Source organism: Herpailurus yagouaroundi, unplaced genomic scaffold (assembly GCF_014898765.1).
Source record: "Herpailurus yagouaroundi ecotype Mexico unplaced genomic scaffold, PumYag 159, whole genome shotgun sequence".
Taxonomy (NCBI): domain Eukaryota; kingdom Metazoa; phylum Chordata; class Mammalia; order Carnivora; family Felidae; genus Herpailurus; species Herpailurus yagouaroundi.
Window position 1 is genome coordinate 82,047,570 of NW_024412400.1, and position 13,016 is coordinate 82,060,585.

Consider the following 13,016-nt stretch of genomic DNA (forward strand, 5'->3'; position numbering starts at 1 on the left):
TGAGTCAGATTGAGGTAACTTTGATGCAAATAATTAAGAGAAGTTAATGTGATAGAAAAATTACTGAGTGGTTGCTCTAATTTGGATAATTATGAAAGAGCTCTTTGAAAAGCTGATATGTTAGTTGAGAGCTGAACAAGAAGGAGCCAGCTGTTCAAAGATCATGGGGAGAACACTTCTGCGAGTGAGAAGAGCTTGTGCAAAGACCCCAAAATAGGAGTAATCTTCCCATGTTTGAAAATCTAAAAGAAGGTAAGAGAATTGAAGGTTAAAAAGCAGGCCATAGAGGGAAGCAGAGGTCAGACCATGCCAGGTTTTGTAAACCAGATAGGAGTTTGGTTTTTATTCTAAATAGGATGGGAAGCCATTGGACAAACATAGGTGGCAAAGTAGCATGATGTGATATGTGATTTCAAAAGTCTGCTCTGATTAAATTTTGGAAAATGAATTGTAGGAGGTGGTATATGGATTTGGATAATGTTAGCTGTAATTACAGAAAACCTAAATCTAACCTAAAAAATATTAGGGGCACCTGGGTGACTCAGTCAGTTGAGTGTCTGACTTTGGCTCAGGTCATGGTCTCACCATTGGTGAGTTCGAGCCCCACACAGGGCTCTCTGTTGTCAGCCTGTCAGCACAGTCTGCTTCAGATCCTCTGTGCCCCTCTCTTTGCCCCTCCCCCATTTGCGCTGTCCACCAAAAAAAAAAAAAAAAAAAAGTGTGTGTGTGGTATATATATGTATATAAACCCATAATGTAAAAAGTCCATCAATAGGACATCTTCAGCATTGTCTATCATTGCCTCAGCAATAACATCAAGGACTAGAGCCCTTTTATCTTTTCATTTTGATATTATTGGTGTGATATTATTGGTATTTGATATTATTGGCTCTGTCTCCGTGACTTCTCCTGCCATCAGTTGCCAGGTAGCTTCAGTGGCACCAGATCGCAAGTGCAGACACAGAAATGAACGAAGGAATAAGCCTCCCAGTAGACCTTCTTTCAGATGTGCCTTTATATTAATGGCTATAAAGATTTCTAGTGGAGTGAAAACACCTTTACTTTCTCCCAAAATTTGTCAGTCAGAACTTCCAATTCGTACACCAAAAAATCAAATAACTGAGTTCCAAGTTCTTAATTTAGGAACCAGAAGAGAGCGAGGTGTAATTAATGCCCTTAAAGAAATTTTTGAGGATACTGCATTCGTAGAAATGAACGGGCTTCATTTTTGAAAAGAACAATTAGACTCCAAAAATAAAAGCCCCATTGCAGAGGCAAGAAACAGATGGGCTAAAATCACAGAACCAACACAGCTGATGGCTGAACTTCTAAGCTAGAAGACAGAGTCAACAAAGAGTGCATCGCTGTTGTAAGCCCCTAAAGTATTTACAAAATTTCATAAATTCAAAACAAAAAGTGAAAAATAAGGTTTATTAACAGAAAAAGGACAGCCAAACACCATCTACCTGGAAAGTATTTTCTTAAAAAAGGCAATTAAGAAGTGAAAGTATGTATAAAGAGGAATTGAAAACTAATACTCCAGCTAAGTACATTTACGCCAGCCATGCTGGTCATCTCTCTGGGAATGGCTGATTCTTTACTGAATGGATGATAGCACCATATACAGAAATAGGAAGGATGAGGCCAAAACAGGATTTAGAAGATAGACATTTTACCATAAATACATTAATTAGGAAATGAGAATCTTTAGAGATAAACCAACCATGCTTTCAACTTGACAACAAGATGAACAAATCACAAAAAAAGACAAAAATATTTCATTTGGAATTTGATTTGGGGGAAATTTTTCAGAAAATTGACTTGATAGAATCATACATCTTCATGAAACAACATGTAATTCTCTATTTCACTGAAATGGCAATAAAAGATTTTTAAAGCAAATACAAAAGGTTTCATAGCTGTGGAAAAAAAACGTTGCTCCTTTACTATTGAGAAGATTCAGTTCTCTAAAGTAATCAAAGACCTGATACAAACAGCATGAGGCAGGGGATATCATTGATGAAACACAATCTTTGGGGCACCTGGGTGGCTCATTTAGTTAAACCTCCTGCTCTTGATTTTGGCTCAGGTCACGACCTCACGGTTGGTGAGTTTGAGCCCCCTGTTGGGCTCTGAGCTGGCAGTGCAGAGCCTACTTGGAATTCTCTCTCTCCCCCTCTCTCTCTTCCCTTCCCTTGCTTGCGTTCCTCTCTCTCTCAAAATAAATACATAAACTTTAAAAAAAAAACATTAAAAATATAACAAAAAGTAAAAAAAAAAAAAAAACCCACAATTTTTGTTTTCAAGGCAGAGTACTTGAAAGAAACAAAACAACACTTTCATAACCTGGTAGCAGCAGTGATCCATAATCTAAGAAAATTTATCCTCATTTGCAGTTGAAGCAAATTAAGCTGTAGTTTTATATAAATACACAACTGATATTAAAGATTACCTTTTGGCCCTTCCAGCGCGCCGCGGGTGGGGAAGTGATGGGGCCGCGCCGCCCCCGCCGCCTCTGGGGCCCTGCAGGCTTCCCCTGGCACTTCCGGTTCTGCCCGCCTTGCGGCTCAAGGCCCCGCCTCCAGGCCCCGGGAAGATTACGCTCTAGGGGAGCGAGGATGAGGGTGGGGTGCGGCATGCGCACCGCTGTCTCTGACCTCTACTTGGAGCACTTGCTGCATAAGCACAGCCAGCCCGAGGCTGCTCACACCAGGCGAACGCTGTGACCGAGGGCATGTACACCAACGGCTGGGCTGCCCCAGGAAGCCTTGCCCAGGCCAAGGGGCAGGACGTACAGAAGGTGGGACTCATCCAGTTCGAGACGGTCACCCATGGGAATCATCCTGAAGCTGAACGACAAGCAGTCCTGTACCGTGGCCATGATTCACAGACAAGGCTCCCTTCACGTTGGGGATGAGAGCCTAGAAATCAATGGCACAAACGCAACTAATCACTCAGTAGAGCGGCTGCAGAAGGCGATGAAAGAAACCAAAGGAACCATCTCATTAAAAGTAATTCCCAACCAGCAGAATCATCTTCCTGCACTACAGATGGTCATGAGAGCCAAGTTTGACTATGACCCCAAAAAGGACCACCTGATCCCCTGCAAGGAGGCGGGGCTGAAGTTTGTTACCGGGGACATCATCAAGATACTCAGCAAAGACGACAGTAACTGGTGGCAAGGGCAGGTGGAAGCTTCCTTCCTCCAAGGAGTCAGCTGGATTGATCCTTTCTCCTGAGCTGCAGGAATGGCGAGTGGCAAGCGTGGCTCAGTCTGCTGTGAGCGAAGCCCCAAGCTGCAGTCCCTTCGGGAAGAAGTACAAAGACCAGTACCTGGCCAAGCACAGCTCGATTTTTGACCAGTTGGAGGTCGTTTCCTACGAGGAAGTTGTTCGGCTCCCGGCGTTCATGTGGAAGACCCTGGTGCTTATAGGAGCCAGCGGGGTGGGCCGCTGCCACATTAAGAGTGCCCTACTCAGCCAGAACCTGGACAAGTTTGCGTACCCCACCCCGTGTACCACACGGCCGCCCAGGAAGAGTGGGGAAGATGGGGAAAATACCACTTTGTCTCCACCGAAGAGATGACGAGGGGCATCTCTGCCAACGAATTCCTGGAGTTTGGCAGCTACCAGGGCAACGTGTTTGGCACCACATTTGAAACCCTGCACCAGATTCATAAGCAGGACAGGATTGCCATCCTGGACATTGAGCCCCAGACCCTGAAGATTGTCTGCACAGCAGAACTGTCATCGTTCATTGTGTTCATCGCACCCTCCGACCAGGGGGCACAGACAGAGGCCCTGCAGCAGCTGCAGAAAGACTCCAAGGCCATCCGCAGCCACTATGCATACTATTTTGACCTCTCGCTGGTCAACAACGGCGTCGATGAAACCCTGAAGAAATTGCAAGAAGCCTTGGAGCAGGCATGCAGTTCTCCACAGTGGGTGCCCGTCTCCTGGGTTTACTAAGCTTGCAGAAGGAGGGAACTACCATCCGCCCTTCTGTAGCTGTGTGAACTGCAATCTCCTTGCTTTCAGACCAACAGGAAGGCTCCCCTAGTTTTGTCAGCTTCCCGCACTCTGCTCCTCTCCTATTTCCGCCGCCGGTGGGCGTCAGGCTGGTGCAGGCTCCTGACTGGGCTCTGACTTTCCTGCTAGATGGAGCCCCAGTGATCAGGGCTTCAGAAGGCTCTCTGGAAATCTGAGGCGGAAAGTACTGTCAAAACTCACCTGCTAACCAAGGATGGTGCGCACAGAGAGGAAAAGCTACGAACCTTGTTCTTTAAAGCCTGTGCGCCTTCACCTTTAATTACCCTGGGCATTTAATTGTTCTTGGAAGCATTTGTAACCTCAGCCTCAACTTTTAAAATGCCAAAATGAAACAGCTGCGCAATAGAAGGATGTCCGCTCTAGGGAAACCCTCAAAAGCAATAAAAATGTTGTGTTAAAATGCCAGGAAAAAAAACACACAAAAAGATTACTTTTTTAAAAAATTCTATCACAAATTCATCCACTTTTAGCCAACTCGTTATACAAGAATCCTCTTTATCTCCAACTTTGTGTATCCATTTACACCTATTTGATTCACTTGTTCTTAACAATTATGTTTAGATTACTCATGAAAATTTCATGAGGCATTAAAGAGCTAGCCATCAACTTAAGTTATTTTTCTTGCTGACAAATTTTGTAACAGAGGTAACATGAATTCATTTGACTAGTAAACCCAGGTAGAATAAAAGTTGTATGCTTGAATTAATTCTAATGCTGATAATTTGAAGACATGCCTATCTTAATTAAGCCAACAAACTTAAACTAGTTGAACTGGAAAAGCATTTGGGTTACTTTCTACATTTCTGAGAGTTTTAGGAATACTTAACATATATGCACTTATTTTAAACCAATTAAGTAGATCTTTTTTACAAATTTTGGCAATACCATCCAGAGGTAGAGTTACAAGTACATAACATACAGGGGCACGTGGGTGGCTCAGTTTGTTAAGTGTCTGGTTCTTGATCTCTGCTCAGGCCATGATCTCACGGTTCATGGGATCAAATCCCACCTCAGGCTCTGCGCTGACAGCACGGAGCCTACTTTGGATTCTCACTCTCCCTTTCTCTGCCCCTCCCCCTGCTTGTGTGAATGCTCGCTCTCTCTCTCTCTCTCAAAATTAATAAATAAATAAACTTAAAAAATACATACATCCATAGACCTGCATAAACATACAGACACAGAGCCCTTCTAACTTCCATTCCAAAATTTTATCCATGAATCACACACAGCAATGCAAAACTCACTAGTTTATAAATAACTCTTGAATCCAGATTATGTAAAATTAATGTTACCTGTTCCCAACGCTAAAGTGTTTTATTATTATTTATGAAGGAGACTTTTAAGATTTGCAAGTAGTTCATGGAGACTGTGGAGTGCATTTTGGGCAAGGGAGCTTCTAAGCAGTCTGTTCTCTAAAAAGCGAACTTTCCCCCTCTTATTTTATTTGGTCTCCCGGTGGGCAGTGTTTTAGTTATCCCTTGGGGTATTTACATTTCGAAGACGTGATAAGATTTACATTTTAAAGGGACAAAGAATGAAAGTGTTTCTCTTAAGAGTTTCAAGGTTCATTTCTCTATTACTAGAAGTCTTGGGTAATTACTATTTAAAACTATCCTGTGTATTACTGGTCAGATGGCATGGGAAGCTCTGTTTCACTGTCAACCACCACAACACACTTCTCTTGTTTCTTCTCACTTTGCCAGAGATTCCACCTTTTAGGGTCCCAGTCAGGCTTTGTCACAAGCCCCTGGATCTTATTCCATGCAAGTTCATGCATTCCTAGTTATGCAGATTGGCATGCTAAGGACTATAACATAGTATCCTGCTCTCCCACTTCATCTGCTCACCTGGAAGCTAGCAGAATGGTAGACACTTCCTTCTCTAACCTCTGCTCATCTTCCAACTTTCTAACTTGAGCTTCTGCCTCTGGTTGGACATTGGTAGCCAGCCAAGCTGCCCACATTAGAGGCCATCCCATTGGGACAGCCATTTGTTTCCCTTCTTCGCTATGGGTGGTGTGTTATGAACATTTTGTCAAACAAATACATTAGACCAGCCAGCCTTTTGGGGTGTCCCATCTGACATACGGGTCACCCTTCCCCACCTAGAGGTTGATGCCCAACCTGGAGTTTTCCCTCAGATGTCTCTTTCCCAAGACCTGTTTCTCCTGGATGGCTTGCCAATTATTGGTTTGCAACTTTAGAAGTTTCCTGGGTGAAATCTGAAACTGGCCCCTGTCCATAGAGGGCAAGGAGAAGCCAAAGGAAAAGGAAGACCACTCTAGATGGGTAGGTGGGCTTTTTAAAAAAAATTTTTTTTATATTTATTTATTATTGAGAGAGAGAGAGAGAGAGTGAGCGAGCGTGAGTGGGGGAGTGGCAGAGAGAGAAGGAGACACAGAATTGGAAGCAGGCTCCAGGCTCTGAGCTGTCAGCACAGAGCCCAACACAGGGCTCAAACTCACGAACTGGGAGATCATGACCTGAGCCGAAGCCAGGTGCTCACCGACTGAGCTACCCAGACACCCCTGGATGTTTTAATAAGCAAGGGAACTTATAAACAATGCTTGTCTTGGGTGGTCACAAAACAAGTCTCTGCACCAACCAGCCAGAATCTTGAAAGTTTCTGTAGAGGCTTTAACAGGGTTCAGTCTCATATACAGTCCAGACAGTCTCAACAGCATGTTACTCTTTTGAGGTTGCAACCTTGAAATGGTTCCAGTTATGAGAACAGTGGGCAGGGCATACATTCCAAAGACAGGGGAGGGGATAAGGAGCCTCTGATTGCCCAGGTCCAGTTGATGGGTCAACCAGTGGTCATGCCCTCTTGAAGACCTCCTCCAATAGTAATAGAAATGTAAATCAGAATGGCCTAAAACAGAAACAAATATGTCATCAACAAATGAAGTTGATCAGGAAGAAAAACATGTCTACTCAAAGTATATTGTGGGTTCATTTTTGAAGGGTGTAAGTTGGACATGTGGTACCTGACCAAACACGAGAATAGATACAGGTCATAGCTAGTGTGAAAAGCACAAAATGATGATAAGAAGCCTCAGATGACTATATTCAGGGCCATGATGGTCAGGACCATCTCATTATACCCAAATAGAACTTATTTTACAATGCTTACTAATAACAACTTAAGTTTTGTAGTACCTTTTCACAGTCCTTCTTGTTTATAAAATATTATTATACCCTTTGAACGAGGAATGAGTTCCTGTTGATAAAGGTTACTATGAAACAAAATTATGCTCAAAGTAAAGACAAACTCTAAAAATCTATTACTATCAGGTTTGTGAGACAATTTCCTTGGGAAGTGAAAATTTTCCTATCCTTTGAAACATTAAATAGTGGCTGGAAGATTATTTAAAGATGATACAAAAGAAAGGTGTTTATTAGATGGGATGAGGGTTGGTGTGAGCAGGTAGACCCTAAGTTATCTTCCCACCCTAACATTCCATGATTTTTGCTTCTGGTATACAGCATTTACCCTAATATCTTGTGTTGATGGACTCCTATTAGGCTGATAAATAATTCTCAGTATATTTATCTTTATATTCTATAGTCATTGCTAAACCTTTCAAGAATCCTACAGTTTTGCTAAAAAAAAAAAGGAGTAAATAAACAATGGATGTCTTTATTCAAATATGGTTGTTCCATGAATTCTGGATTTTCTAGCAATGAATGGTGTTGCTCATTTTGAAGCTGGAGCTGCTTTTTTGAGTTTCATCTCTGGAAATGAAGTCAGCATCATCCTACACATATTTTCCTCACCTCATCCCCAATGCTCTTAAGGATACCAGTCATGTTGCTATGACTACCGATGGCAAGTCTAGTATAATAGATTGCATCAACATAGTGCCTCTATAGGACTGTTTTCACAAAAAAAAAAAAAAATGCTAGCATTTACTGAATGCTTCTTATGTACTAGGCACTTTTCTCAGTGCTTTGCATGTGCTAACTCAAATAATCTGCAAAACAGCCCTGTGATATTGATGCTAATTTTATCTTGATTTTAAGGATGATGAAATTGAGGCACAGAGAAGTTAATGAATGTACTCAGCTGCCAAGTTAGTGAGAGAGCTCAGATTTAAACTCAGAAAGTTTGGATTCCAATCTCCTGAATCTTTAAAATATGTTGTTTGTTGGGGCATGTGGGTGGCTCAGTAGGTTAAGCGTCCAAATTCACCTCAGGTCATGATCTCATGGCTCATGAGTTGGAGCCCTGCGTCAGGCTCTGTGCTGACAGCTCAGAGCCTGGAGCCTGCTTCGGATTCTGTGGCTCCCTCCCTCTCTCTGTCCCTTCCCTGCTCACACTCTGTCTCTTGAAAATAAATAAACATTAAAAAAAATTAAATATGTTGTTTTTTGTTAAATTTCTACATGAAATGATGTAGTCCATAGTAGGAAAAAAAAAAAAAACCTAATAACTGAGACGCAGAGACATGTAGTGGAAAGAATATTACACTAGGAATGTAGACTTTGGATTCCTAGTCCTGTTATACCTCTATATAATTCTGGGTGAATCATTTAGTGGCTGTTCTTCATCTACGTAATGAAAATTGATTCAACGCTCTTTGTTTCATTCTAGACCTTTCACAAATCACCTTCAAACACCCATTGTCTAATCTAAGCTTTATAGAATAGTGGTGATCCCCCCACCTGTGTCCCATCCTCTTTGTTGCACAGATAGTAAGGATCCTTGGACTCCAAAACCAATGTCTTTTCCTATTATAACTGGGTGATCTATTTTATCTACACAAACACATTTTCTAAACTAACATAATGTGCCAATATTAACTTTTATAATTAATGTGGCACGCAGAGATGAATTGGTAATGCTTTCAGCAGAAGGAGGTAGCAAAGAAAGGATAATTTTGGAATTGATTTTAAGAAGCCAAATTAGTTTACGCGAAATCCACATGCGTTCTTAATTTGTTTTGTTTAAATCCCGAGACAAATGCTAAACTGATGGAAAAATATGCTGCTTCTTTGTGCTTCGGTAAATTCCTTATTTTGTAACATGAAATGATAAATGTTTGAACAGCTGCAATTATGAAGTTAAGGAACCATACAACACACAAATACACATACACACACATACACACATGCACACACACATTTTTTTTTCCTCCAGGGCTATGGATTGGAACTGTGCCATAGAAAAATAATCCATGAGTGACATAAATATATTTTCATTCATTTTGTTGAATCCCTTGCTTGATATAACTTTCTCTGTGGGAGGTTTACCTCAAGAATAAAAAGAAAAGAAAAAAATGTGAACAAACCAGCTCTCATGATTTATTGTCTTAGAATAGTTTCTGAGATATTGTTCTCCTTTACGTGCAAGTGAAATAGTTTTGCAACAATGGAGGACTAATGGGAAGGAGCTGGGGGTAGGACTCAGCTGTGGCCTTGGCCATTGAACAAATCTTTAGTGTCTATTTTATCTTTGTATACTTAAGCATGAATAGGAGTATTTGTTATTTTTTATTTAATTTCTTTTTTAAGCACTTGTGATCTAAATATATACTATTATGTAGAGGTGAGCCTGTGTGTCTACTTAATCCATATGCACTCACTTTAAATCCTTTTTTTTTTTTGGTTATATACTTGAAATCTGAGAACTTGATACTCTGTTGGCATTCTGGGAAGTCACATGCAAACTTACAATATTGCTTAACTTCCCTGTTGTCTGCTAGAAATAGATGAAGAGACTTGAATCTGCCCCTACTATTTACTGAGATATACGTAGATCGCATAATATCATACTGAGAATCCCAGAATATCAGATTCAGAAGGGGTCATAGAGCTCAGCAACGCATTTCTCAGGGAACCAGAGCCATTGTAGGTATCACTTAGAGAAGGGATTTATAGTAGGAATTAGACCTTGCCCGAATATAGGAGGAAGGGGAGAAGTGACTGTCTACAGGAGAGTTGGAAGATCCACGAAAAGGTCACTGACCAGTCCACTGTAAGCACTGGTGTGAGTGGACAAACAGAGCTTTCTTGGAAATGCAGGATATCAAACACGTTTAGTCTATGAATCAGATCCACAAGGGGGGAAGCTTCTGAGGGGTTGAATGGAAATCTCCACCTCTCAGGAAGCTAGGCCTCTGTAAGACTGCAGCCAAATAAATCCTTGCTAGTGGGCCTGGGCCCGTAGGGCTGGCGGTAGGGAAGGTGAGCTACAAACAGAGTGGAAGGAAGTGATGTAAGCTGGGATCTACTGGATACTTCTGCATCTGCTCAGCACCATCCCACACTGAGACATCCTTCCCAAAGTAGTGACATCTGTTTTACTCTGACCTTCCACATCTCAGGCAAGTTCCTCCTTTGTCAACTCTAGCGTAAAGACCATAAAGAAAAAGAGATTCTGGGAAATGTCGTTCTGAGCCTTGGTCAAGTTGACAAGGTACAATCCAGCATGATGTCCAATGTTCTAATTTTGCAGACAAGAAATCTGCTGCTCTGAGGCAAGTGACGCAACCAAGCTTGATGACTTAGGTAGTGACAGAATCAGAACTAGATTCAAGGTCTCTTAATTGCTAGGGTAGCCTTTTTATTACATCTTTTGTCTAGTTTATATCTATGTATGTCCTACATGAACACAATTATTTGAATGTGGACTAAAATCTATATATAGGTCGTTCATCAAATATTTTTATTATAATTAATATAAAACTAATTTATGAACATTAATATAATTGAGATTTCTTTTTATCGTTGTTAACATTTTAAGGAAGTTTGCATCGTGTTCCTCAGTTGTAGGAAAAGGACATTTTGAATGCAGGTGTTAAATAATGAAGTCATTATATGACTATTCACCCAAACTGTATTTCAGAAAAATTACTGATACCAGGAAATGGAAGGACTACATAAAATTAAAACAATTATACTTGTGATGTATTAAGAGCCCATTGTATATCAGCCTATGTGAAACACTTCATATCTCAACTTTTTCTCAATGATTTTTCCTTGTTTTTAAATTATTTTCATATCAATATGAAAGCATACACATATACAAATTGATTAGGAAACACAAATAACTCTACAAAAAGTATCACATTGTCATAAGAACAATATTCCTAGCAGAAAATTACTTAAGTGGAGTCTGGACCATAGTTTGGTTTTCATATTTCTTTGAGGTTTTAAGAATTTCTTCTAGGGGATTCATTGGAAAAGGTACCCAGTGAACCTTGGGAAATAGAGAAAGTTCCATAGTCTGGCATCTGGCAAATCTGGATACTGGATATGGGTGAGGAGGGAGATGTTTGATTTTTTTTTTCTAAGCTCACCATGGCCAATGTCCAGTTCTCAGGAAATAGTGGGGTGAATGTCTTCAGTTGCTATCAGTGACTGGAAGTGGGGACTTCATTAGCACATGGCCCACGTTGATAAGAATTTGACAGAGGTTCACCAGAGCAGAAGGTGTCTTGTGGTGAGAGTCTGTTTCTTGGGTCACATTACTTAAATGTGGGCTAGTTGCTCTTTAAGTCTTCTGTACAATTGTCATCCTGGCTCTTGTGTTGACTCCCCTGAATCCTGCATTAAAGTGAAAGACAAAATCAGAAGCTTTCTGAGAATGGCTCATGGAATTTTTTTGTGAACTAAAATATTTCTGTCATATCTTCAGATTTAACTTTGAATCCGGCTGGATTAAAAATTGAGATCTTTCATTACTTAGCTAGGAATGTTAAAGATGTTCAGTTTTCTTCTTGTTTCCACTATTGTTTCTTGAGAAGTCCCACTCCATTCTGAATCCCAGTCTTATGCTTAATATCTGGCTTCATCTTCCTCCTCTCTGGAAGCTTGTAAAATTTTTCTTCTTACATCCTGAGTTCTTATATTTCTTCAGTTTGGATTTATTTCCTTCTATTTTATGTCAATCTAAAGTCCTAATTTCTGGACAAGTTTCCCAACATATTTTACAAGTATGATCCTCTCCTCTTTCCTCCCTGTTCTCTTTTTCTGTAAATCCTCTCACTTATATATGTTGGACGTTCTGAACTCATTGTCTATTTTTTTTAATTGTTTCTCCTCCATTTTCCTAAACCTGTTTAAATATTCTGTTGAGTTCCTCATTTCTGCTATGTCATGCTTTTAAATTCTAATGTTTTTTTTTTCTTATTGCTCTGAACATGAAAATTAAAGCTTTTCCTAAACTTCTCTTCACATAGGCTCTGTTCATTTCAGTTTTTTTCTCTTTATTCTTGTCTCTTTTATTTAGAGATTCCCCTCATATATCTGTCCATGCTTGGCATTTGTGTTTAAGATTCCCTGAATGCTTGGATGGGGCTTAATTACCTGCAAGATGATTTACCTGGACTCTTGGCATGATGTTAGTCTCTCTCCTTAGGCTGGTCAATATTGTCATTGTGTGTTTAATGTCTTAAAACAACTTTTTGGTGTAAATTTAATTTTCTTTTGGAGGTGAGGAGGTTTGATCAAAATGCTTTTAAACTGATATGTCTCCATTATCTTATTAAGCCTCAATCAAACTAAGATGGTGGTAGGTAAATGGAAAGTGTTAATCTTATCCCTTTGGAGGTGAGGTTAAAGAGGTTTTGTGAGTTGTCCGTGTTCTCATAACTGTTGAGTAGATGAGTCAGGATTTGAACACAAGGGAGGCTGACTCCACAGCTACTATATTAAAGACATGTGGCCCAGAGAGCAGGTACAGCTTCTCTGCTCGTTTATGAGGATCTGACAGTTCCTTATAGATATGGCTGAGGAAGGAATCAATACAAAAGGCACCTCAAAGTGAGTAACAAAACTACTTGATTAACTGAGCATTTTCAATCCTTTTAACCAGAGAAGTGTATTCTAAATCTGTTGGTTCTACATTCAAACCAAACTCCCATTGTGTGCGTGTCTCTTTAACTCTGTTGCCACCTTTCTGTCGCTGATCACTCATGTTTTCCTAGATTATCGCAGTAGCTTTCTATCTGATTGCCTCATGTGC

The 13,016-nt window shown here is 40.5% G+C and overlaps 1 pseudogene; it reads left to right on the forward strand.

The window, feature by feature from the left end:
• Positions 1-2,531: 2,531 nt before the first annotated feature.
• LOC121034156 (55 kDa erythrocyte membrane protein-like) lies at positions 2,532-3,972 on the forward strand (annotated as a pseudogene).
• The last annotated feature ends 9,044 nt before the right edge of the window (positions 3,973-13,016 follow it).